This window comes from Protopterus annectens, chromosome 5.part1, assembly GCF_019279795.1.
Source record: "Protopterus annectens isolate FY-2018-M chromosome 5.part1, PAN1.0, whole genome shotgun sequence".
NCBI lineage: Eukaryota > Metazoa > Chordata > Ceratodontiformes > Protopteridae > Protopterus > Protopterus annectens.
In genome coordinates this window covers 174,800,722-174,828,384 of record NC_056736.1, presented here as the reverse complement: position 1 = coordinate 174,828,384, position 27,663 = coordinate 174,800,722, and positions in this window count along the sequence as shown.

Below are 27,663 nucleotides of genomic sequence, written 5' to 3'. Positions count from 1 at the left end.
GTAAGGCTAAGATTAAACAGCAGCCTTATGTGTGGGTTTAGTTCCTCTTGGAGTTCATGTAGCACACAGCCCGGGACACCATCCGGTCCCATTGATGCTGTGTATAGGATGTAGGAATGCATTATAGTATGAACCAATGTACGCATACATTATAGCATTAAGCAACGTGGGCATGCATTATAGCATGAACCAATGTGGCCATTCATTATACTATGAACCAATATGGGCATACATTATATTATCAACAAATGTGGGCATGCATTGTAGCATGAACCCATGTGGACATGCCTTATAGTATGAGCCAGTATGGGCATGCATTATAGCACAAACCAATGCAGGCCTGCAATATAATATGAACCAATGTGATCATGCATTATTATCTGAACCAATGTGGGCATGCATTATAATATGAACTGATGTGGGCATGCATTATAGCATAAACCAATGTGCAAATGCATTACTGCATGAGCCAGTGTGGGCAAGCACTATAGTATGAAACAATGTGGGCATGCAAAATAGCATGAACCAATGTGAGCATTCAGTATAGTATGAACCAATGTAGACATGCATTTTTGCATGAACCAATGTGGGCATGCATTATATTATGAGCCAATGTGGTCACTCATTATAGCATGAACTAATGTGGGCATGTATTAGAGTATGAGCCAATACAGACATTCATTATAGCATGAAGCAATGAAGGCATGCATTATACTTTGAACCAATATAGGAATGCATTATAGTATGAACCAATGTATGCATACATTATAGCATTAAGCAACGTGGGCATGCATTATAGCATGAACCAATGTGGCCATTCATTATACTATGAACCAATATGGGCATGCATTATATTATCAACAAATGTGGGCATGCATTGTAGCATGAACCCATGTGGACAAGCCTTATAGTATGAGCCAGTATGGGCATGCATTATAGCACAAACCAATGCAGGCCTGCAATATAATATGAACCAATGTGATCATGCATTATTGCCTGAACCAATGTGGGCATGCATTATAATATGAACTAATGTGGGCATGCATTATAGCATAAACCAATGTGCAAATGCATTACTGCATGAGCCAGTGTGGGCAAGCACTACAGTATGAAACAATGTGGGCATGCAAAATAGCATGAACCAATGTGAGCATTCAGTATAGTATGAACCAATGTTGACATGCATTATAGCATGAACCAATGTGGGCATGCATTATATTATAAACCAATGTGGTCACTCATTATAGCATGAACCAATGTGGGCATGCATTATAGTATGAACCGATGTGGGCATGGATTATAGCACAAATCGTTGTGGGCATGCATTATAGCGTGAACCAATGTGGGCATGCATCACAGCATGAGCCAATGTGGGCATGCATTATAGCATGAAACAATGTGGACATGTATTACAGCCTGAACCAATGTGGGCATGCATTATAGCATGAACCAATGTGGGCATGCATCACAGCATGAACCAATGTGGGCATGCATCACAGCATGAGCCAATGTGGGCATGCATTATAGCATGAACCAATGTGGACATGCATTACAGCCTGAACCAATATGGGCATGCATTATAGCATGAACCAATGTGGTCATGCATTATAACATGAACCAATGTGGGCATGCATTGCATTATGAACCTATGTGGTCACTCATTATAGCATGAACCAATGTGGGTATGCATTTGAGTATGAACCAATACAGACATGCATTATAGCTCAACCAATGTAGGCATGCATTATACTTTGATCCAATGTGGGCATTCATTATAGTATGAACCAATGTAGACATGCATTATAGCATGAACAATGGTGGGCATGCATTATACTATGAACCAATGTGGGCATTCATTATACTATGAACCAATGTGGGCATGCATTATAGTATGAAGCAATGTGGACACACATTATAGCATGAACCAATGTGGGCATGCAGTATAGTATGAGCCAACTTAGACATGCATTATATTGTGAACCAGTGTGGGCATCCATTGTAGCATGAACTAATGTGGGCATGTATTATATATGAACCAATGTGGGTATGCATTATATTATGACCAAATGTGGGCATGCATTGTAGCATCTACCAATGTGGGCATGCATTATAGCACAAACTAATGTAGGCATGCACTATAATATGAACCAGTGCTGTTATGCATTATTGCCTGAACGAGTGTGGGCATGCATTATAATATGAACTAATGTGGGCATGCATTATAGCATAAACCAATGTGGGCATGCATTATGGTATGAGTCAATGTGGGCAAGCATTATAATATGAACCAATGTAGGCAAGCACAATAGCATGGACCAATGTGGGCATGCATTATAGTGTGAACCAATGTGGGCATGGATTATAGCACAAATCATTGTGGGCATGCATTATCGGATGAACCAATGTGGGCATGCATTACAGCATGAACCAATGGGGGCATGCATTATAGCATGAACCAATATGGGCATGCATTACAGCATGAACCAATAGCATGAACCAATGTGGGCACTCATTATACACAAACCAATATGGGAATGCGTTATAGTATGAACCAATGTGAGCATGTATTATAGTATGAACCTGTGTTGGCATGTAGTATAACATGAACCAATGTAGTCATGCATTATAATATGTACCAATGTGGGCATGCATTATAGCCAGAACCAATGTTGGCTTACCTTATAGTGTGAACCAGTCTGGGCATGCATTATAGCACAAAGCAATGTGTGCATGCATTATAGCATGAACCAATGCGGGCATCATTATAGTATGAACCAATGTGGGCATGCATTATAGCATGAGCCAATGTGGGCATGCATTATATCATGAACCAATGTGGGCATGCATTAGAGTATGAACCAGTGTGGGGATGCACTGTACCATGAAGCAATGTGGGTTTGCATTATTTTGACAAATTACTTCTGCAGAAAGAAAACATTCTACAGGGAAGACTAACATTTTTATATGCTGATTCAAATAACTGGATAGGATTTTACTAATCGATATTGTCTTTTGAAGGATTAGAATGACATACATTTTTTGAAGTCTAACTTATTCTTTGCTACATGTCATTCAACTCAGATTTGCTGAGGTGTTATGATCCATAATTTATTTTAGGGGCACTTACTTCACATGAAATGTATTCCATTCTTGCAAATGCTACTGGTATGGATTATTATTACTCAATGAGAAAATTATATAATTTAGACTGCCAAGTATTTTACTGTACAGACATGAAGACATATTGCTATTTAGTTAGAATAAGGTAGAATTCATTCTTGCCTTCTCATCTGTTATACCTAGCATCTTCAAAGCAATTTCCCTCCATTTTCATTTTATCAAAATGCATTTTAAATCCAGTTATTGAAGCTAAATAACTTGCTAAAATTCTTTCTCAATTTAATATATCTTAATTGGATACTAACCCTACCAGACTTAACATTTTAACAGGTTAGCACTCTCCTATTGATTTCTTTATTTACAAAGGATCACTTGATTGACTAAGACCATAATTCACCACTTTCTAGTTCAGGCCTCCCTCAATTGCAATGGCCCTTGAATAACTCCTATTATCATTGAAACTACATCTTTCTCGGATTAAAAGGAAGAGAGGTTACAATTGATATGAAAAGACTGGGTTGGTCATTTGCATATAATGCCAGTGACCCAAATGTGGCTCTTTAGATTTTTAATTTCCTAATCAAAACAGTTCTTAGTAAACACAACCCACATTGCAAGACATGTTAAAAGATTGAACACCTCCTGACAGAACTTCAATTTAAAAATTATGAAGGACAGAAATCAAGCCTGGGTTAAATGGAAATCTACCCAGAACTTTTAAAATAGCTAATCTGTCCTTATCCTCAACTACAAATACAAATTATTTTGTAAAAGGACAAATCAGACTATCTATGCAGATTTCTACAGTCCTCCATATTTCAAGTGAAAGTGATTATATGCATAGCTTATTTAATACTTTATTCTGCAGTGGGAAGACATGATGACAAACTTACACTCATTAGAACATTTTTAGAACATTTTAAAAAGTTAATTACTACCCCAGGCAGTCAACAAAACTTGCTACTAAGTTAATAACAATGCCTTTGTAAAAAGATCCCCCCTCCACACCAAACACCTTTTCAAGTTTCCCCACTGATCTCACACAGTTTTATCATAATCTGATGCTGCAAGATCCCCTGTCACATTTCCCCTTCCATTTCAAATCAATCTCATCAGAATCATTAAAAAAAAAACTTCTACAAATTAAACATAGATTGCAATCCTAATACCAAAATCATTTCCCCACCTTTGCTGAGAATGAGTGTTTCACATTTATCTACGCCACTAGCTCAAATGTTGAACCTATTACAGCAGGCAGAGTAAGTTCAAGCATTCCCTCTTTCCCCAATAGCTAACATTCCTTCTGCAACTTCTTAAGATTTCCACAACATATCCTTAATATATTTATTACTAAGACTTTTGAGAAGCTAATTTATGATCAACTTCATGAACATCTTCTAACTGACTCACAACATAGGTTCCATAACTTGCACAATGTATTGACAGACATTTGCACTGTAAGAAATAAAATATACTCCTATGTGGAAAGGGATCATTTGAGAGATACTGTTTTACTGGCCTTCTTATGGCCTTTGAAAATGTAGATTACAAAATCCTGGCAAAGAAACTGTGCTACTTTGCTTTTTGGGCAAACATACTTTCCTGGTTCAGTAATTATGTATTTAATAGAACTTTCATAGTTCAAAAGGGCAACAGAGTTGTAACTTCCCAACAGAAGATCCTCAGGGATGTGAACTTTTGTATGTTACTTAAAACATCCGTATTTAAAGTTTGTATTCAGTAAATTTCACATTTGTTAAATGTGATGCATAATTGCATATGTCCTGACCTTGCTACACAATTATGTAATTGTATATTTTATTTATGTATTTACTTACTTTTGTTGACAACGTTAGTCCCACTAGGCTAATGTCTTCTTTACAAGGAAGACCAGAGATGGTATTCATTCTGACAAGGGAAATTTGTCAGGGTACTGGGAAAATTCCCCTGCTCTTCTTTCCAATTAGTGCCATTGGATATTTTATGTCCACCTAAGCTACCTCCAACTCAGGCAGGTGGGACCACAGCTACAGTGGGTGTTTTTGTGTGTGTGTGTGTGTGTGTGTGTGTGTGTGTGTGTGTGTGTGTGTATGTGTGTGTGTGTGTGTGTGTGTGTGTTTAAGTTGCAGTTGTACACTGTGGGGCCCTGCAGCTGTTTTTATTTTAAAAGATAATATATCAAACTGCCTTTATTAATTTGTCCATGTAATTAGCCATACAGAGTAAATGTCTGGCAGTTATAAGATCTTTTGGTGATATTGCTTTCTATATATTCTTTACTATAATGCAGTCAGAAGATATTCCTTTCCTGAGGCTAGAAAGTGATAAAAAATCTAAACTGTACTTTTAAAATTCACATTTTTATTTCACAGGATACTCAGTTTCATCAGTATTATAAATGCTTTTCAAAGATCCAATCACATTCTGCTTGAATTTTGTATGTATATTAACATCTTTCCTAAAGTTTTTCAGGTGTTTTTCACCTTCTCTGCCTATTGCACAATACATTGACCAATATTTGCTGCAGGCTCTGTGCTAAAAAGAAATCTCTTATTGTTTGATAACACCATGTGAACGGAAAATATTATTTTAAGTACATGATGTCTGGGTGGTCCTATAATCGTAATATCCGTTCCAAAGATCTGACATGCTGACTTTCTTGGTGCATTGATATCTAACATGTGATGTCATTGAGATAGCCGAATTGAAAATCAGCTGATCACACATTGCCAGATAGCATTCTGTGTGATGTCACAAACAGTGGGGCTGAAAGAGTTTGGCCTTTCCCCACTGTGGAGTGACCTTGGAGTTGTACAGTATATGTAATTAGCAGCAAGGGGTTGGGTATGCAGTGGTGAATTCCCCTGAAAAATAAAACATAAAAATAAAAATAAACACTACTTTTTTTCAATGAAATGAAGTTTGAGAAATTTTCCTCTCTCTTCTGAAGTTCAGATAATTAACTGTTCTATGTAGAGGCACTCTGTTATCGGGCCAACAATTCTAATGAGCACTTGGAATCTTAGCAAGTGCACTCAGTGATCTAATAGTCAGCAGTTAAGGCCCCTGATAAATGTGGGCATGAATGTTAACACCAACCAGAACCAAAGAAAGAAAGAAAGAAGAGCTTTCCTTACAATTATCACACTCCACATATTTTACGGCTTTGCTTATGTTAACCTGGTATATTCCCGAAGTTGTCAACTTATTTTTGGAAGAAACGTCTGTGGCACCATGAAGAGGCAGTGGTGGTTGCTTTTGTTAGTTTTTGGGGAGTTGGCGGTGCAATCCAGTTACTGAGGTACGAAAAGTACAATTTTTCTTTGCCATTAATTTCGCACCTCCTGAATCACAGACAAACGTAAAAGTATTTGTGGAAAAAAGCCAACCTGAAGGACATGTTTTAAATATTGGCTCTAATAACACAATAAAGGGATTTGAATTAGATGTATTTTCTGAAGCAGACCAATTCTTTAAATATAACTTCTACCATTATTATTTCAGGGTGATCCACCACCTTTCCGCAAATGGATTCTCAGTTTTAGGGTGTAGAAGAGTAACATTTGGAGTCAAAATCATGAACATCGCTGAATAGTGCGGTGGTGCAGCGGTTAGCATTGTCGCCTCACAGCAGGAGGCTGTCCGGTTTGATCTTTGTCTGGGATATCTTCTGTGAGGAGTCTGCATGTCCTCCCTGTGGTCGTGTGGGTTTCCTGCAGGTGCTCCAGTTTCCTCCCACATCCCCAAAGATATGCTACAAGTGGATTGGACATGCTAAAATTGGCCATAGGCATGAGTGTGTGTGTGTGTTGCCTTCCGTGGAAGGTTAGGCACCAGGCTTGCAAATCAACACCATAAAAAACTCCACTTCCAATCATGAGCAGACAAGGTGATCTGCTGTGGCGACCCCTAACTGGGAAAAGCCAAAAGAGAGAGAGAGAGAGTTCAGAGTTGTATACACTATTTATTTCAGGACAAGATCACACAGAATGTGGATGGCAGGAAACATACTGCCAAATCCATTTTAAAAAAATGAAAGTTTCAGTGTTTTAACAAAAGATCACGAAAAAGATGGTAGGAACCAGGTTTGTGATTACGGGAGATTTTATATTGAAATTAATAAAGATAGTGTTAACAGCTCTCTTCGGAAAATGGGTGAAAAGTGGCAGTAATACAGACTATCATTTTGTGACTACCGCAGTCCTTGCTGTTTTACCACAAAAAGTTACAACTTTGATTCAGGACATAACAGAATGTGTGCGTTAGAACTGTTGCTCCGGTAACGGAAAAGTACCCACACTCCTAATGTGATACTAGTAGATGAAAGGGTTGAGTGACTATCTCTGTTACTTGTTTTGCTCTCAGCCTCCAAAGATAATGCAAAATATCACTTCATTTGGACTCTTACATTTTAGAGAGATGACTAGAAGTTAAACTCATGTGGCTGTTCCACATGTCCTTTTAATTATAACAATTTCTTCCAGATTTTTCTTTACCTTGGTTCTTATGGAGAAATATATCTTGCTGTGAGGCTTGCGCACTCATTTTACTAATCCATTTATTTGTAGCTTGTGTTAATAATCATTCATAATTCCTATGCCTTGGAACATGTCTGCAAATGTTTTTTATAGCTTGTCTGACTCAGATATTCTTATTTATTTCTTATTTCCTAGCCTGAGACATTTGGTTTTGTGTGTGTGTGTGTGTGTGTGTGTGTGTGTGTGTGTGTGTGTGTGTGTGTGTGTGTGTGTGTGTGTGTGTGTGTGTGTGTGTGTGTGTGTGTGTGTGTGTGTGTGTGTGTGTGTGTGTGTGTGTGCGCGCTTGTGTGTGTGTGTGTGTGTGTGTGTGTGTGTGTGTGTGTGTGTGTGTGTGTATGTGTGTGAGATCAGTGGTCTAGTCCTGTGAACAAACATTTCAAAATAAAAGATAAATAGACATCATTAGTTAATGAATTCAGTATGTTGACTACACAAGTTTTTGTTTCATGGTCAAACTTAACAAAAAACTCCTACTACCTTTGACTGGAGCTTCAGCACATATGCCATACATATACACTTGCAAGCATAAGATCTGTCCACAGTTTGCTTTTCTTGCATGATGATAGTCTTTTCTTATTCCTTTGACTGGCTGAAAACACTTACTTTTCTAGAGGGTTGATGTTGTTATTATAGACTTTCAAGACTGATTCAGGGTTAAGGCTGGAGAAACTTGTTACATTCTAAGCCCAACATAAGCCACTTTTATTTCTCATATACACAGTTATTTCTGGAAAATCTTCTCCACCTGCACTAATAACAGGGTAGACAGCCTTGTTGTAACATGTCTGCTAGAATTAGTCATCGTGGTTCCTCATTACTGTATTATTATTATTATTATTATACTGTGGCATTTTTTAGGAGAATGACTGATATCCAAAGGCACTCTGGAAGTTCTGAATTGCTTTGTGAACCTGATGTGCATCCCTTTGCCAACAAAACCAACCTGCCTACCATATTCTGAACATAGTGTTTCCATAAAATACCTGAAAAAGACCAGCTGACAGAATTATTTACAGAAATATTATAGTCTTCTTGTTTTATGTGCTGTGCATACTTTCATACAGGATCTGCTTGTCTGACGTTTCAGATGTTGTGTATCAATTTAGTATCATTAGCTTGTTCCTCAGATATTTCAATTGTCATGTCACACCATAAATAATCTGATGAATCTTTTAGCGTAATATAGCATGTCCTTGGAAAATGCTGTACATGTTTTAGCACTGTCCATGGTTTGATATATTTTTTACAGTTTCTCAAACTTTGATTCTTTTCCACTATTTTCAGGGTTCCACTATGAAACTCTGAATGCATGTCACTGAACACAAATCACAAAAGCACCTCAGGTTTAAAAGCTAAACTATAAGCATTATGCTAGTGGCAAACCTCTGCATTTCCCGTGGTGGGAAGAAGCCCAGCATACACCATGCATATAGCATTGCACAAAGTGGAAAAAGGGAGAAATCTGACAAAACAAAGGAATCAGTACCAATGCACTCAGAAACTGTATCAGCAGTAATTTTCTAAAACAGTCACTTGTGTTTTGAATGTCATATCTTTGGAATGAGGCACTTGTCACTTGTAGAATGTAAACCTGTAGAGAAACCATTTTCACTCTGGCCTTCTGTACCAAGTCCTTTAGTATCTTCCTGCCTTTGTTGGGATACACACTAATGATTACCAAGTAATAATGAATAACAGTGTTATATGTGTCAGGATTCACCACCATTTTAGTCAAACAGCTATCTCTTATTCTACAAAAAGTGACTGCAATAGAGATGATGTTAACATTTCAAACATACTGGCACTTGGCTCAAAGTGCAATGCTATGGGTCAAATACATTCTTAGCATAGGAGATATTCACAATGTATGCACTTATAGTTATGTTGCTTTTCATAATAAGTTTTATAAACTTACTTATTTTTAAAGTCAGCACATTTCTTTAAAGTGAGTTACTGATCAGCTTTGCACTGACATCATGTTGATTATCTCTGGGTGTAAAGTGCTATATGTTGTTTGCATTGCTAGCCTGAATTATGTAAAACTGTAGCTGACAATTATGTCCAAATACATTCATTGCAATTACAGATCTCACAAACCATTTCACTAGTCTGAGTCACTTTGTACCGAGTATGGTGTGTTCTGTTCTGTAACAATAAGAAGAGCTGTCAAGCTTGTTCCTGAACTGACAATTCCATATTATTGCTCCAGTAACTTTCATCTTCTCTTAAAATACGATTTGATTGTGACTTTCACTAAAACATTACAGAAACTAAATGTGTAGCCTTACTTGGATTTCCATGAGAGATTCAATGATGTTTTATTATGATACACTTTATGTCTTCACTAGTTTCCAGATCTAAACACTTGCTTTACGCTATTTCTATTAAAGGCATCCTTACTAACTTAGCAGTATAATTTAACATTTCTCAAGTAGATTTTAACTTAAAATGTTTGGTTTTTACCTTTAAATCAGAGCTTGTAACTTCATTTTTTTTCATGGGACTAGTTATTCTTCAATGGTGTCATTTTATCACAGCATATTTTATAGTGTTATGAAGTAAACACTTTAAGGACGAGTGGACTGGCTGCACCAAGAAATTCAGTGTGTCAAATCTTTCGAATAGATATATCAAATAGAGGTCCACCCAAACATTGTGTACATAAAATAACATTTTCAGTGCTCATGCTGTTGTCAGACTATAAAAGATTATTTTTGGCTTAAAGCCCTGCAGCAAATGTTTTTCAATATACTGTACAATAGGTACAGAAGGCAAAAGAACTTGAAAAACTTTAGGGAATGATGTTAATATACATAGGTTCATAGGTTCATAGGAGATTACTAGGATCTATATTACATGATTGAAAGCTTAAATTATTGAACACCTAAAGGTCGATCACAAAATATCGAACCCTTAACATCGAAAATGGCTGTTTCCACATAGGGAAACAATACCATTGGCCAAATTAAAAAAAAAGTTTTAAACAGAAATGAAGTGGGGGGCTTCACACTCCACACCCCCCTCTAACTAAATATACCAATTCTGGGATTGCTCTACAGTGGAGAAGAACAAAAATCCATGCAACGGCCAAACAACTAATTTCCCTGTGTGGAAATGGCCGCTCCCAGTTTTCAGACTTCGAGATTTAGTGATCAACCTTTAGCTGTTCAATAACCTAGGGAAATAATAGGGAACTGATTACTAGGCTAACTGCTCAAGATCCTTTACAAGCTCAGCCCATTTTATCCAGATTTTAACTAATTTGCTATCCCTAGGAGAAAGATTACAAGAGTCAGCAAGTGGGTTTTGACAATTTTTAAAGACTGCCTCTGTCCATAAGAGACATGGGCAATACCCCAGGAATGAATTTGCAAATTCCCATGATTGCACTTGATGGTCAGGGAAATGCTCTGCTTCATGTGAGTAGGAAGTCTATTCAGGAGGGGGGCAATGTCTGGAACACATTTCTGTCTCTCCAGCCTCCTGTCAGCGATTGGGTTTCCTTGGAGGTGGTAACCCTTCTTCATGTAGTTTTGCAAATATGCAATATTTCCAGCAGATCATACTCACAGATCACCCCTCAGTTATTATTAGGAAACTGAATACAGTGATAGGGCTTTTAATCGGTCCATATATGACATGTTGGTTGTATCCTGCATTTTTTGGGTGAGAAATATCTGAGGACGCTCCAACTGCTGCAGGTGCCTGGCAAGTTACATGCCAAAGGGTGCATTGTACTCAATTATTGGTCTGTTTAGGGCTGAGTACATTGGTACTATGACATACTTAGATCTGGATGCCATGCCCTTACTTATAAGCTGAGCCACACAGAAGGATTTCCTCATACCATGTAGACATGTTGGTCAAAGCTCAGATTACTATCTACCTGAGTAGCCAAATCTCTCACCACTGGCTCCAATCTTAGAGGAGTGCTACCAATTTTGTAATTTGCAGGGGCATTTGATTTCCCAAAGGATATTATTATGCACTTCTTCACATTTAGTTTAAGGCTATGGCTATGATACTGATCGTTGGTCTGTGTCAGACCTTTCTGTAGGATATCAACATCATTTGGGAAGTCAGTGATTCCCCCAACTTGCAGTCATCAGCAGACTTTGTCAGCCAAAGGCCATCTACATTTTTCTTGACATCTGAGTAGTATATCCAAAACAGGAGGGGGCCCAACACTAAGCCCTGTAGTAATCCAATGGTCACTGACCTCTTGCTGGATGTGGATTCACCCACTCTAACAACATGTGTCCTATCCATTAGCCATTTGTGAGCTGCTGAATATCTGAGCAGTTTATATACCTACCTCAACTGTATTACAAGCTGAGGTAAGTACAAGCTTGCAGTTTTAAAGATAGTACTGTATTTTATTTTTCTGTTTATTTATTTTTTTCATTGAATATTGTGTTAAAGATAGTACTGCATTTTATGTTTCTGTTTATTTATTTTTTTCACTTAATATTGTGGTCTCTCTATATCTCTGGAGAAAGTGGGGGTTATTGTTTTCACTTCATTGATATTCAGTATTGAACTCTTAGCATAGAGGGTTTGTCTGTGCTTATAAGTGTTAGTCACCTATCTGTGAATTTATTTCTGATGAATACCTGAGCTGTTAATATACCTACATCAACTGTATTACAAGCTAAGTACAAATTTGCAGTGTTAAAGATAGTTCTACATTTTATTTATTTGTTTATTTATTTATTTCATTGAATATTGTGTCAAAGATAGCACTGCATTTTATTTTTCAATTTATTTATTTGTTTCATTGAATGTTGTGTTAAAGATATTTGCATTTTACTGTTCTGTTTATTTGTTTTACTGAATATTGTGGTATTTCTGTCTCTCTGCAGTAAGCGGGGGTTATGGCTTTCACTTCATTGATATTCAGTATTTAATCTTAGCCTAGAGAATTTATCTGTGCTTATAAGCATTAGTCACTTATCTGTGAATTTATTTCTGCTGAATGTCTGAGCTGTTTATATACCTACATCAACTGTATTACAAGCTAAGTACAAACTTGCAGTGTTAAAGATAGTACTGCATTTTATTTTTCTATTTATTTATTTGTTTCGTTGAATATTGTATTAAAGATAGTATTGCATTTTATTTTTCTGTTTATTGACTCGTTTCACTGAATATTGTGGTCTCTCTGTCTCTCTGCAGTAAGTGTAGGTTATTGTTTCATTTCATTGATATTCAGTGTTGAACTCTTACCCTAGAAGGTTTTTCTGTGCTTATAAGTGTTAGTTACTTATCTGTGAATTTATTTCTGCTGAATATCTGAACTGTTTATATACCTACATCAACTGTATTACAAGCTAAGTACAAACCTGCAGTGTTAAAGATAGTACTGCATTTTATTTTTCTATTTATTTAGTTGTTTAATTGAATATTCTATTAAAGATAATACTGCATTTTATTTTTCTGTTTATTTGTTTGTTTCACTGAATATTGTGGTCTCTCTGTCTCTCTGTAGTAAGGGGGTTATTGTTTCACTTCATTGATATTCTGTGTTGAACTCTTAGCCTAGAGAGTTTCTCTGTGATTATAAGTGTTAGTCACTTATCTGTGAATTTATTTCTGCTGAATATCTGAGCTGTTTATATACCCACATCAACTGTATTACAAGCTAAGTACAAACTTGTAGTGCTAAAGATAGTACTGCATTTTATTTTTGTATTTATTTATTTCACTGAATATTGTGGTCTCTCTGTCTCTCTGGAGAAAATGGGGGTTATTGTTTTCACTTCATTGATATTTGGTGTTGAACTCTTAGCCTATAGGGTTTCTCTGTGCTTATAAGTGTTAGTCACTTATCTGTAAATTTATTTCTGCTTAATATCTGAGCTGCTTATATACCTACATCAACTGTATTACAAGCTGAGATAAGTACAAACTTGCATTGTTAAAGATAGTACTGCATTTTACTTTTCTGTTTGTTTGTTTCACTGAATATTGTTGTCTCTCTGTCTCTCTGCAGTAAGTGGGGGTTATTGTTTTCACTTCACTGATATTCAGTGTTGCACTCTTAGCCTAGAGGTTTTCTCTGTGCTTATAAGTGTTAGTCACTTATCTGTGAATTTATTTCTGCTGAATATCTGAGCTGTTTATATACCTACATCAACTGTATTACAAGCTGAGATATGTACAAACTTGCAGTGTTAAAGATAATGCTGCATTTTATTTTTCTGTTTATTTGTTTCACTGAGTATTGCGGTCTTTCTGTCTCTCTACAGTTAGTTTCCTGCCCTCCTTCCCTGTTCTTGTTGTGGTATTAATCTTGGTGGCTTTGGAATTGCATGCTCCTCCTGTAAATTTCTGTTTGAACACTCCTTCTGGGTCCATCTCATTTGCTCACTCAGCCAAGTACACTGAGATAATATTTTGATTTCAGACACTCCTACTAGTCCCATCTGTTCAGCTCTATCCCAGTTCTATCTTAGTCTAGTGTCATTAGGTCATTCTACCTAACACAGAGAGAACATTTGAGAAGGCCAACCCACTTAGGTCCTTAACCGTGAATTATCTTCTGTTTCTCCTTTCTCCATTTCCACTTTACTAAAAAAAAAAAAAACTTTCCTAGAATCACCTTGTGTTCTGACTGAGTGTGATTCTCTGATGATAATTATATTTTTTGGCACTTTTTAACTGTTCAGAGTTGAATAAAACAATAATTGAATTCAGTTCAGATTACAGTTTGAATAAATTGCATTTATTTAAAGTGTATTTGTTTTAATATTGCTGTACACTCAACTGTGCTAGCTTGCACTACACTTGAATTGTTTTTAGTGCTTTTTTAGCTGCTTTTCTGTAAAAAAAGAAAAAAAATTCTAAGCTTGTTTCCTGCCTTTCCTGTAACTAGTCTAGTCCACATACAGATTTGATGTATCCAGGACTGCTTGTAAGCTTCTAAGCCCCCCAAGCCTTTCTGTGTTGGAGGAAGCCTTCTAGCTTATCAGTGGGAGGGGTAAGCACTAGGTAGCCTATCTACCACAAGAGTCATTTCTGGCCCAGAATTTGTAGTTTATTAGCCGTTTGGGCAGTTTTTCCATTTCTTTCAACTTTCTGGTCTAAAAGCCCATGTTTGCACTTGTTTCCCACCTTTCTTGTAGCTAGTCTAATCCAGATACAGTTTTGCTGTTTCCAGGACTGTTTGTAAGCTTCCGAGCCCCACCAAGCCTTTCTGTGCTGGAGGGAAGCCTTCTAGCTTATCAGTGGGAATAGTAAGCACTAGGTAGTCTATCTACAACAAGAGGAGTGGTTTCTGACCCAAAAAATGTAGTTTATTGGCCGTTTGGGCAATTTTTCCATCTCCTTCAACTTTCTGGTCTAAAAGCCTGTATTTGCACTTTTCTTGCCTTTCCTGTAACTAGTCTAGTCCAGATACAGATTTGCTGTATCCAGGACTGTATGTAAGCTTCTGTGCCCCCCAAGCCATTCTGTGTTGGAGCGAAGCCTTCTAGCTTATCAGTGGGAGTGGTAAGCACTAAGGTAGCCAAAGGCAACTGCAGAGAGTCCAAGATACTTGGAGTGAATGGCAAACAAATTAAAATAATGCAGTTTATCCAAGGCCACCACCTCAGACTGGATGGAGTCAAGAAGCCCTATACTGACTATGCCAAGCAAATAACACAGACGCAAATTTTAACCCTTTACTGCCAATTGAACAAAATGGACCCTACGTTAAGATCAAAATAAATTAAAAGAAAAGCACCTTTTCTGGTGGACACTGGAGCCATTAGGTCAGTGTTAAAAATTACTTCAGATAGTCAGATACAAGTATCAGAGCATAAAGTAAAGGCAGTCGGAGTCACAAATACTATGGTTACGTATCCTGTTTTGGAACCTATCCCCATTTCTTTTGGTCTGATCAAAGAAAAGCATTCTTTTCTTTTGAGTACAACTGCACCAGTAAATCTGCTAGGAAGAGATTTGTTATGCAAGCTGGGTTTTACTATTTACTGTTCCCTAGAAGTGCTGTTTGAAAATGTTCTGACAGAATCAGATGGGGAAGTTTTGGAAGTTTTAGCAGAAGGTGAGGAACACCCTGTTGGAAGCATACACAGATGGAGCGTTACTACAGCAGGTACCTGACAACTTGTAGGCAAAGCATGCAAATGAACTAGGTATACTGAAATCAGCAGAACCAGTAAAAACACAATTAGACCCATCAAAACCTCTTCCTAGAGTGCCACAATATCCATTAAAGCCTGAAGCAGAGCAGGGAATCAAACCTGTAATTCAGTCTCTGATACAGCAAGGAATAATAATATCAGCTAAAAACCCTTATAACACTCCTATTTTTTCCCATTAAAATGGCAGGAAAGGATACTTATAGACATGTACAAGACTTAGCACCTGTAAATAAATGAGTATTGCCTACTTTTCCTGTTGATCCAAATCCACCACCAATACTGCATTGCATACCACCTACAGCTAGTTAACATTTATGCATGGCAATTCACAGCTAACTTCAACAGTAACACTGTAAGCTACTTATAGATACATAGCTAATATCAGCATACACTGTAACACATGCAATAATGTGTCTGAGGATATATATGTACAATTACACATATACATACATTTTGAACTGAACACAGCATTGTCATCTCGAAAAATGCAGCTCGATGAATAACGTTTATCATAAGGAGTATTCCTATACATATGAACCATTACCTGCTGATGTCTCACAACGGAGGAGACAAGACCCGATGTCATACACTGCTTACTTCACAAGTCCCATATCATTAATAAAGGTTGATAAGCAGCAATAAGCCAATTTATCACACGTACATCTGTCATAGCCAGTTGTGAAATACAGGTCTCCGCTATAGCCATTAAAATTTCTATTCTGAACCAGATAATTGTTAGCAAACTATGATTGCGTAAGTAGGCCACCTACTTTTTACAATGTATTCCATGTCGTGGATGGTGACTCACAGGAAACTTTAACGGGTACTCTGTAAACAAGTTATGCCTCCATATGTAACATCATCACACATACTAACACATACAGGTATATGTTTGCCAGAAATATATGTATACATTGAGATACACTTTTTTTGCAACCATGTACTGCTAGACATACCCATCAGTTCAACGCACAAGTATATGCTTATATACCACAACCATCCACACAACCTCAGAATGGTGATGCTGTGAAGAGGAAGACTAGTGGAATATGTATTGTGCCTACATTTTTTTTTATCTTGCCCTGTCAGCACTGAGCCATCAGCTACAGCACCAAAAAGCACTGTAATATTTGACCATCATAGTATGTAACACCTAGCGAGTAAGGACTGCTATGATCCAATCTATCCCACAAAGATATACGCCTAAAACACACAAACACTTCATATTATGGAGGTCTTATGATTTAGTAATACTTATATACTACAAGACATGCACTAATACTTTGTTGAAGCACCTTTTGATTTAATTACAGCATGCAGCCGCCTTGAGTACACACTTGCCATCAATTCAAGAGACTCTGATTAACCCCAAATAAAGGTCAGCTGTCCAAGTAGGATGTTCCTGACATTTACTCATTTACCTGATACAGCAAAAGCCATGGTTCACAGACAGCTTACAAAGCATGAAAGGGATGCCTGTGTTGAAATGTATCAGTCCAGAGAAGGGTACAAAAAATTTCCACAGCATTGGATATACCACAGAACACAGTGAAGACAGTCATCAAAAAGTGGATAAAATATGGGACAACAGTAACATTGCAAAGAACCTAACTTCCCTCCAAAATTGATGAAAAGACAAGGTGAAAACTGGTCAGGGTGGCTGACAAGAGACCTACAGCAACACTGAAGGAGCTGCAGGACTTTCTGTCAAGTACTGGTTATGTACTACATGACACAGCAGTCCCCCATATTATCCATATGTCTGGACTATGGGGTAGGTTTGAAAGACAGAAGCCTTTTCTTACACAGAAAAACATCCAGGCCCAGCTAAAATTGGCAAAACAATACATCAAGTCAGCCAAAAGCATGTGGGAAAATGTGTTATAGTCTGATGAGACCAAGCTTGAACTTTTTGCCCACAATTCCGAAAGGTAGGTTTGACACAAAAACAACAGTTTGCATCACCCAAAGAAGACCATCCCCACGGTGAAGCATGGTTGTGGCAGTATCATGCTTTGGGGTTGCTTTTCTTCAACTGGAACTGGGGCTTTAGTCAAGGTGGAGGGAATAATGAACAGTTCCAAATACCAGTCAGTTTTGGCCCAAAACCTTCAGGTATCTGCTATAAAGCTGAAGAAGAGGAATTTCACCTTTCAGCAAGACAATGAGCCCAAGCATACATCCAAATAAAAAAGAGAATGGCTTCACCAGAAGATAATTAAAGATTTGTAATGGCCTAGCCAGAGCCCAGACCTAACTCCAATAGAAAAACTGTGGGGTGACATGAAGAGGGCTGTGAGAAATACCCATCTAAAAGTTATCGCAGCTACAAACACCCCTGTAAGACCCATAACATCTAGACTTCCTACTCATGTATACTACAATAATGCCAAACACAACCCAAAATGTCAGATTATAGTTTACTAACTACTCATCCATAGATTGTGTCCATAAATGTTGTAGAGACACACTCACACATAGGTTCTTGCGCTTTGTTTAATGGTGCAAAGTAGTTAGTTGGCACGCCCAGAAGGGGCACAAACATTCTGGAAGGTGTACTCAGCAGCATGTTAGAACAGTGTACCACCACTTTCATGCACTCCTACCTGTTGAAGTCTGATCCTAAATCAGTGTCTTTCAGAGTGACATCATCAGACCACAACCATATGCGAAAGTAGGCTAACAAATTTCTCTGAAAGACACTGATTTAGGATCAGACTTCAACAGGTAGGAGTGCATGAAAGTGGTGGTACACTGCATCTGTACAAGTCTTATGAGTTAGATATTCATGATAGGACCAAAAACAGACAGTAAAAACAAAAAAAAAAACCCATCAAACAAGCATGAATGTTGAACATCAACATAAACAACTGAAATCAACTGAGAACTGAATTGCTGTCTAAGGGCAATAATGAACAAACTCACCTTTGAAAGGACACCTTTCCAAGGTGGATCAAGCAAAAAAGACATCCACCATAGTCATCTGAACTGAAGAACAAATCAACATTATCATCCATAACTTGAGAGAGGGCTAAAGGCACAATAGTGTATGGGGCCACATGTGCTTTACTAGTGTAAATGGACAGCTTGATTGCAGACAGGTTCACTGACAACTCCCCACACCACTGCCCCTACCACGTATACTCCAAAACATTCCTACCATCACCTCCTCACCTGGTATAATACAACAGCAGGTCTTCACAGATGCCTTCAAGGGCAAGTACAGCCAACACTGGTGCTGGTTAACCTGCCAGTTCCCATTATGAATGGTTTACACCATGAGTTAGCGGCAACATTAAGTACTCTGCCCAACCACTGCCTAAGCTCTGGTTTTGATTAGGTCTGAATTAAAATGAGTTCCCCTCATTCACTTGCACAATGGTGGTGCTTCCAATAACCCTGCAAATTCCAGAACGTCCTTTTACTCACTACAGTAGATTACATAAAGCTGCTCTACATTTTGGGTCTTTTACTTCAATGGTGTGTGTCTATTCATAAAATATATATCTTCTACTTATTCATGAATCCTGTTCCTAATTTTCACATTAATATTTTCATTGCTATGCCACAATTGCCTGGCCTATCTGATTTACATTCACCTTGTACATGGTGACAGCTGTATTTGTGTGATACCTCCGTTGGGTATCATTTTTAACATTGTCCATTTTTTGTAACCTTCTTTTTAATCTGGTGTCCATTCTTCATATCCTCCTTCCTTTTGCTGATTTTTGCCTCACTTACTCATTCTAGAATAATCCTATGTCCTTGGGTATCATTCACTTAATACTTGCCTCTTTATACCACTACCAGGTTTGGAAGCCTACTTGCCTTTGCTCTCAGCTGGAAAATTCCTTCAGCTTCTGTCTCCCATGGCTTGCGTCACTTCTTTTAGTTCTTTTTCAACCACTTGCATCGAACATGATCCTGTAATCTTTACCATCTTTCGCATCATTGCATCCTTTTGTGTATTTATAGTGGCTGTTTGATTTCTGTCGGAAAATGTGTCATAATAATGTCACTCTGCAACCATTTCCTCCGGTTCCCCTCTCCTCCCTTTTTTCCCTCAAGTTCTCCAACTGTCATCTTCTCCAACAATGATTGCTTCACCCTGTTTTCTCAAATTAGGGTTCCTTGTCATGAACCTCTGGGGTCTCTCCAGCTGATGCATGTGCTTCACAAGGTACATGTCGAACAGGGTACTGTACTTGCCAATGGGTGTGAGAAGGAAGTAGTACAGGGATGTTATGACTTTTCACAGAAGGGCCAGATTTTTGTGTCACATTTTTGGTCTGTTTCTCATAAATTTGTGTTTTCTGTTGGCAAATTGTCGATAATTTCTTTAAGGTCAAAGTCCAAAAATAAGGTCAGAAATTCAAGTTTCATACTTCATACCCTTTAGAAAATTCAAGGTAATCCAAAACCAGTTATTCTATCAACTTTCTAAGCTTGTAAAGCAATATTTAAAAAGTGTCCCTATTTTTGGGGCTTTGTCCCCCAATTACTTGTGGCATTGTCCAGATTTTATGTTCTAAGAAGTGATGACCCAGCACTACACCACTACACCCCCTCAGCAAGAGGCCCTCAAAAAATACTGGAGTATACTCCTAGCAAAGAGTTATACGAAGTAGTAGGTAGTGGACCCACATTTTCTTTTAAAACAGGAAAAAATTTTAAAAGACTTTTTGAACGTATGGACAAGTATAATAATACAGTGAAAAAGGCAACTAGTCAATGTGGCAACTGTAGTCAGTGTTCACACATTATTAAGGAGGACAGTGTATGTTTGATGTTAAAAATGTATTGCTTAACAGGGAGCTGAAGTGGCAGCTTAGGCTAAAATCTAATATTTTTCCTGGCTTAAATGAATATATTACAATTAAGCCAGTACTAATAGCCAAGGCAGTAAAAATTTAAACTTTTATGTAGTTTAGCCAGGGTACATTGGAAACATTTTCACCCCTATAGGTCATATTTTAGGATTTTGTATGCACCTTTCGCTGTATGCATGCTTTTAATAGTGTAATAGACTCATGTGTCTTTAAATCTTAATTGTGACTAATTGAATGGGTTTTAAAAGCAATATGATTTAAATTTTGTGTTATCTGATGATGTCTTGCTACAAGACGAAAGCGCTAATCTTTGTTGGTATTAAAAGATTTGTTTCCATTTGTGGGCCTGGACCTCTGTTTTCTCAATAAAAATCTACCCAAATAACAGAGACCTCCAAGGCAGAAATGCACTCAACCACCACAACATAACACTAATCATGCGATACATAACTCTCCTAAACAGTGTGCCATTCAACCAAAGCCCCTAAGGCAAAACAGCATGCCCAGCACACTAGTCATAGGTGACTCGATAGTGAGACACACTGATGTCCCACACACACTAGGTTGAATAAGGAGAAAGTAACAATCAGCTGCGTGTCAGGTGCCAGGATCTGCCACATAATGCACGCACTCAGGTCTCTCAAGAACAGGTACAAATATGACTCTGTCACTGTATATGTGGGTGTGAATGACCTGAGACGTACCTCCCTGGACTAGATGAAAAGAGACATGGAGCAGCTGTCGGATTATGTAGCCCAGGTGGGTATGATGCTAGCCCTGAGAAGCATCCTACCATCACCCAGAATTATACCACAGTACAAGCAAAAATGATTGATTTCAACAACTGGCAAAGTTTATGGTGTCATTCTAAGGGGATCCAGTATCTGTCTGCCTGGGATGACATGATTGACAGACCTCGGTGCTTTGCCAGATATGGCCTGCATCTGTCACCCCTGGGCTTCCATATACTGGCCAAGGCTCTAGCCACCCCTATAGTGCCTTTTTTAGGTGGTGTTCCAAAGACCAAATTACCACTGTAACATCTACAAACAAATGCATTCTGAGGGTCATTCTACTCAATGCTAGATGTCTAAATCTCAAAATACACTCGCTCGAAGCACTTCTTAAAATGGAGAACATCGACATTTGTGCTGTAATAGAGACCTAGTTCAAGGCAGCAGAAAGCAACCCTGCACTACCAGGCTATAACTCATTCCATACCTTTCAGCCCCAAAACTTGGGCCAAAGCTCCAAAGCTCCAAAGGTGGTGGTGTTTCCATATTCATAAAGGATGTGCACACCTCCAGACTGGTAGCCCAACATAACGCATTAGAGATACTTCAGGTGCAGCTAACACTGAGTAGGACAGCGATTCAGGTCATAACCTGTTACAGGTTCCCAACCATGTCCAAAGACTCACACTCCACGTTCATACTGGGTGACTTCATCTACCCTTCCAATAACTGAGAAAGTTGCTCATGTACCAAAACACTTGCCCAACATTTCCTGGAATTCATTAATTCCAATGCCCTGGACCAGCTCACTCGTACACCTACTAGAGGTAGCAACATCCTTGACCTGGTCATTACTAATATGGGCAACCATTGCTCTACACCAGTAGTCAACTCCTTCCTGGTTAGATCCGACCACAAACTAATCACCATGGAAAGCCACATCCCACCCTCCCCCCCCCCCTCAAAGGTAACCACCATGAAAAACTTCTCCAAAGCTAACTTTGGGCTCCTAAAAACAGAGGTGGCTAACTTCATGGCGCCCATGCAAATGGAGAATAGATGCATGACTGCCGAATCATACACCAATGCGCTGTACGAACACGTACACAAATGCATGAATCTTACCATACCCAATAGAACCAAGACACTCTCCTCCAAAATAAGGAAGCCAATCTGGTAGTCCCCTGCCATAAACAAACTCTACAACAGAAGAAGGAAACTGATGTGGAATAAGGTGAAGTCCCAAGACTGGAAAAACTCCCTTATCAGCCTAAACAAAAAGTTGAGATCCCTCATCAAATCCTCTAAAGCTAGCTATGAAAACAGAATTGCAGCAGATAGTAAAGACAACCACAAGGCCTTCTATAGTTATGTAAAGAATCTCCAGGGCAATACCCAGATTTGCTCTGAGCTACTGCACAATGGTACCTCCTATACTGAGCCAACCGATATTGCCAATATACTGGCTGACAGATTCAGTGCCAACTTTACCCCTCCCCCTCACAAAGGACTAATCACAATACCTGCAGATTGCTAGGCACCCACTATTACTGCTGCACAGGTTAAAACAGCACTGTCCAAGGCCAAGAATACAGCTTCTATGGGACCCAACAATATCCCTGGCTGTGTTCTACATGAACTACAGAGTGAACTGGCAACTCACCTGTGTGCCCTGTGCAATCACAGCCTCATCTCAGGCTTTGCTCCTACCACATGGTGCACTGCTATAGTCATCCCTCTCCACAAAGGAAGAGTGACTACAGACCGTGGGAACTATCGCCAGTTATCCTGACAAGTCTAATATGCAAAGCTATGGAATGTATCATCATGGACCTAATAAACAAGGATATAGGATATCTCCAAATTCTGGATGCCACAAAGTTTGGTTTCGTGAAGGGTAGATCATGCCTGCTCAACTTGGCTGACTTCTTTGAGTCAGTCATCAGAGCTGTGGATGAAGGCAACGTGGTTCATATAGCCTACCTTGATCTGGCCAAGGTCTTTGATACCATTCCCCACTCAAAAGTCATAGAAAAACTCACTAAGCTAGGCATCAACCCCTATATCATTAGGTAGGTTGCAAACTGGCACACAGATAGAACCCACAGTGTGAAAGTAGCTGACTCCAAGTCAGACTGCCGACCAGTCACGAATGGAGTCCCACAGGGATCGGTTCTTTGTCATCTCCTGTTTGGTATATACTTCTCAGAAGTCCACATCAAAATGAAGGGACTCTGGCTGACAAAGTTTGCAGACAATTGCAAGTTGGGAGCTATTATTCACTCCCAAGTGATGTTGACATCCTACAGAAAGGCATCACTGACACCAACGACTGGTGTCAGAACCATGGCCTTAACCTCAATGCCAAAAAATGTGTTGTCATCCCTTTTGGGAAAAAAACATTTCCCATGAATTACCACATCGATGGTAGTCCACTAAACACAGAAGGCATTATAAGAGATCTTGGAACACAGGTTGGCAACAACCTCTCTTTTGACCACCACATTGCCACTGTAGTCAGAAAGTCCTTCTGTGTGGCACATCTTATTACTAAGGGTTTTGCATCCAGGAAGAAAGAGGTCATTGTCTCCCTCTACTCTTCCCTCATTAGGCCAGTCATCAAGTACAATGTCCCATTTGACATGAATCTCACTAGAAACCTGCAACAACTGGAGAGGCTGCAAAAGTACCTCACAAAGAGAATCCTAGGCCCTAAACACTTGTCCTATATGGACATACTCAAAAAACTCCAACTATTCTCTGTCTCATATAGCCTACTTAGAGGCGATCATTGCTTGGCTTACAAAGCCATGTCTGAACCAGCTCTGTTATGCTACATCTAAAGAAATCCCAATCCCTCCACACCACACACTCCAGAGACCTCAACCTCATTACCACAATCAACAGAACGTGCTGGAGGGACAGGTTCATAACCCAGAGACTGTCCATGCTATGGAATAGATTTCCCATACATGTCAAAAAGAGCACCTCACTGGCCCTCTTCAAGAGAAATCTTGATGAGTGGATGAGAAATAGAAAATTCACCCCGGGGATCACTCCAGTGGCTCTGCTCAACAGAGGCACTGGGAACTAAGGTCGGGAGGCACTATGCCAGGGTAATCCTATTGGCTAGGCTTGTAAAGGCTCCAGGGCCATTAGCCTAGTACACACCTATGAACCTATTTGGCTGTCCATCTGGTAATGTAGAGGATTATGCCCAATTTTGTGAATTTATCTATAATACCTAAGTGGGGTATTGTGCCAAATGCCTTGGCCAGGTCAAGGTGGGTACTATTCACTTTCTTACCCTCATTCAAGGATTTGGGGACCTTCTCAAAGAAGTCCCCCAGATTGAGCAGACAGGATCTGCCTTGAGGAAACTTAACTGGGATGAGTCTAGAGTTTGGAGATTTCCTATGTCATTGCTAATCAGGCCCATGATTATCTTTTCTATAGCCTTGTATATGAGGCTAGTCAGACTTATGGGTTGGTAGCTTCCTCGGTCAGTTAATGGTCCCCATTTTGCAGAGGGATGACTGCTGCTGTTCTCCACTCTACTGGGACAAAGCCTGTCTGGACATTGTGGTTAAATAATGATCTGAGTGGGTCTACTAGGTCATGTTTCAAGCTATTTAATAGTAACCCTGTGATTCTGTTAGGGCCCATTGATGCTATGTTTCTCACTTTAGAAAGTGCATTCTTTTGTAATGACAACAAAAGGAGTGGTAGGGGTGATTTCATGGAGAGTGAACAGAGTTGATGAGAAGGTGAAATGTGAGCTGAATTTATCAATCAGCAGGTTTACTATTTCTTTTGGCTGAGTATAGGTAGTGCCCTCTACAGCCAACTCAACAGATATTTGAGTGTTTCCCTTAAGGTTTCAAGCATAACTAAAATGTGCTTTATGGTTATCCTTTGCTTGGGAGGCTATATTATTCTCGTAGTTAGCTTTTGAATACTCAACTATTTCTCTGATTTGCCTGTTGAGACTCATGAGGGATTTTTTTTTCTCTGTTGTGCCCCCTCTGACTTACTTCTAAATACGAATTTCTTTCTTCTGTTGTATAGTCTATTTATGCCAGGGGTCCACCAGAGTGACTTGTTTGTCTGGCTAGACATGGGTTTAGTTTTGTCAGGTACTGACATTTCTATGCAGTTTTTTTATGGGGTTGTACAGGCTATTCATGTATACGTCTGCATACGTCTCTATGCTTTCTGGATTAGGGATCACTAAAATTATGTATGGTATCATTTAATAGAAGGTACTTTACCTGGGAAAACTTCTTTAGATATCAAGGTTTGATTGTGATTCTACCATTACATTTATTTCAAAGAAAACAAATTTCTGATCCAGTCTTACCAATGAAAACATTACGCTGGGTGTGGGGGCATGCAATGGTCCTCCATGTTTGGAAGTACAATGTCAAGGATATTTGAACCCCTTATGGGAACACAGACCAGCTGTTCTAGCACATTTGCATTGACAAAGTGCAGGAATCTCTGAGCCTGCATGTTAATGATCATGTATGTTCCCCCACTTTATGGAAAAGCAGTTAAAATCACCCATGAGTAGTGTTTTAAGCTGAATGGTATGTGATACTAGTAAATGAAGGTATGTGGAGTGGTTTTCATGGTTCTTGGTTAGGGACCTGGATTTAGTGATGATATGGTGGGGGATTTTGCCATGGTCAGCTGTACATGGAGTAGCGCAGACAAATCATCCTGCTTGACCAATCTAGAGGTGTGATTGTTTTTTATGTAAATCGAAACACCTCCTACTTTCATTTTTTCATTTTCAGAGGGTGTTCTGAATGTGAGATAGGCATTGTTGACTTGCACTGCTGGGATGCTTTCTGCAGTCTTGAACCACGTCTCTGTAACTGCACAGACATCAGCATTCTCTAGAGTGAGGAAAGCTTCCGGGGAGTTTAGCCTCGTGGTAAGACTCCTAGCATTGAGAAGTGGTTCCTTTCACCTTTGTATTAGAAGAATTTGTTACATTGGTAGGTCTGTTAGTTTTGCACTGCCTAAAAAAAAGGCAGTATGGGGGTGGCTATACCTTGGTCAGTATTTCAAAGCCTAGCCATGATAGATGCAGACCATCTCTGGCAAAGCAGCATGGTCTGTCAATCATGTTGTCCTAGGCTGACAAATACTGGATCCCCTTGGACACCAGTAGCTAAGCTGATTATTGACATCAATCCTTTTTCTTTGTATTGTGGTGTCATTCTTGAAGATGGTAGAATGCTGCTCAATACCAGCCTTAGACATGTATTCATTGATGTTCATCATGTCTCTCTTCGTATAGTCCAGGGAAGTATGTCTCAGGTCATTCACACCCACATGGAATATGACTGAGTCATACTGATACTTGTGGTTTTGTGATGTGAGTGCCTGCATGATCTGGTGTGAGTACCTCCGCATATGTGGATTTATGTGTCAAGACAATATTTAGTGAGGGAAATGACGTGAGTCTGCTGACAACCTGTTTTACAATTGATTTTTCAGTATGTGAGAATTGTGTCTCAGTTTCCATAGTATAACTACATCTCTTGCATAGTGTCTTTATGTGTTTGTTTCAGGATTAAGTGGTTGCCAGTATACATGACACAATTTCTACAATGCATCAGGTTGCCCATGTCCACCAGGCTTGCAACAGCAGGAAAGTGCCTATCCATGGTTTTAGGTTTTTTACTATAGGTTTAACCATGGAGAAGTGTGGAGAGATTTATCTAGATTGGGATGACAGCACATGGATGAAGAATAGGTGCTATACTCAGTGTGAACTGCAGCTGTCCAACAAGACAATGTTGCAGTGCATGTAACTCAGATGCTCCTAATGCAGCAGGGGGACTGGGAAGTTTGCAGAAATAGTTATTCTAAGGGAAATTTCCACTTGAAAACATTTGTACTTATACAGAGCACTACTAACAGCTGCTATGGAGAGAGCAGCCTAGCACAAACACTGGTCTTTTACACAGTCCTGTAAAACTAGCAGACACAATGAAATTAATAACAACAGCAGCAGCAGTGAAAACAGCTCAGCTTTAAACTTTACTAGCAACAACAGTGAGGCGAATGCTGCCGGTAATTTGACCATGCTTGTTCAGCAATTGATGAACAGAGTTGACACTCTGTCCAAAAGAATAACAGAGGACAATGAAGTTCGTGTTCCATCCGCAATACCATCTAGCCACATTCATTCCAGTGGTCAAGTGCAGACTTATGCTGAAGTCTCTATTGGTAACTTTAATAGTACAAGTAATGGGCACCGTACTATTGGTCCTAATCTTGG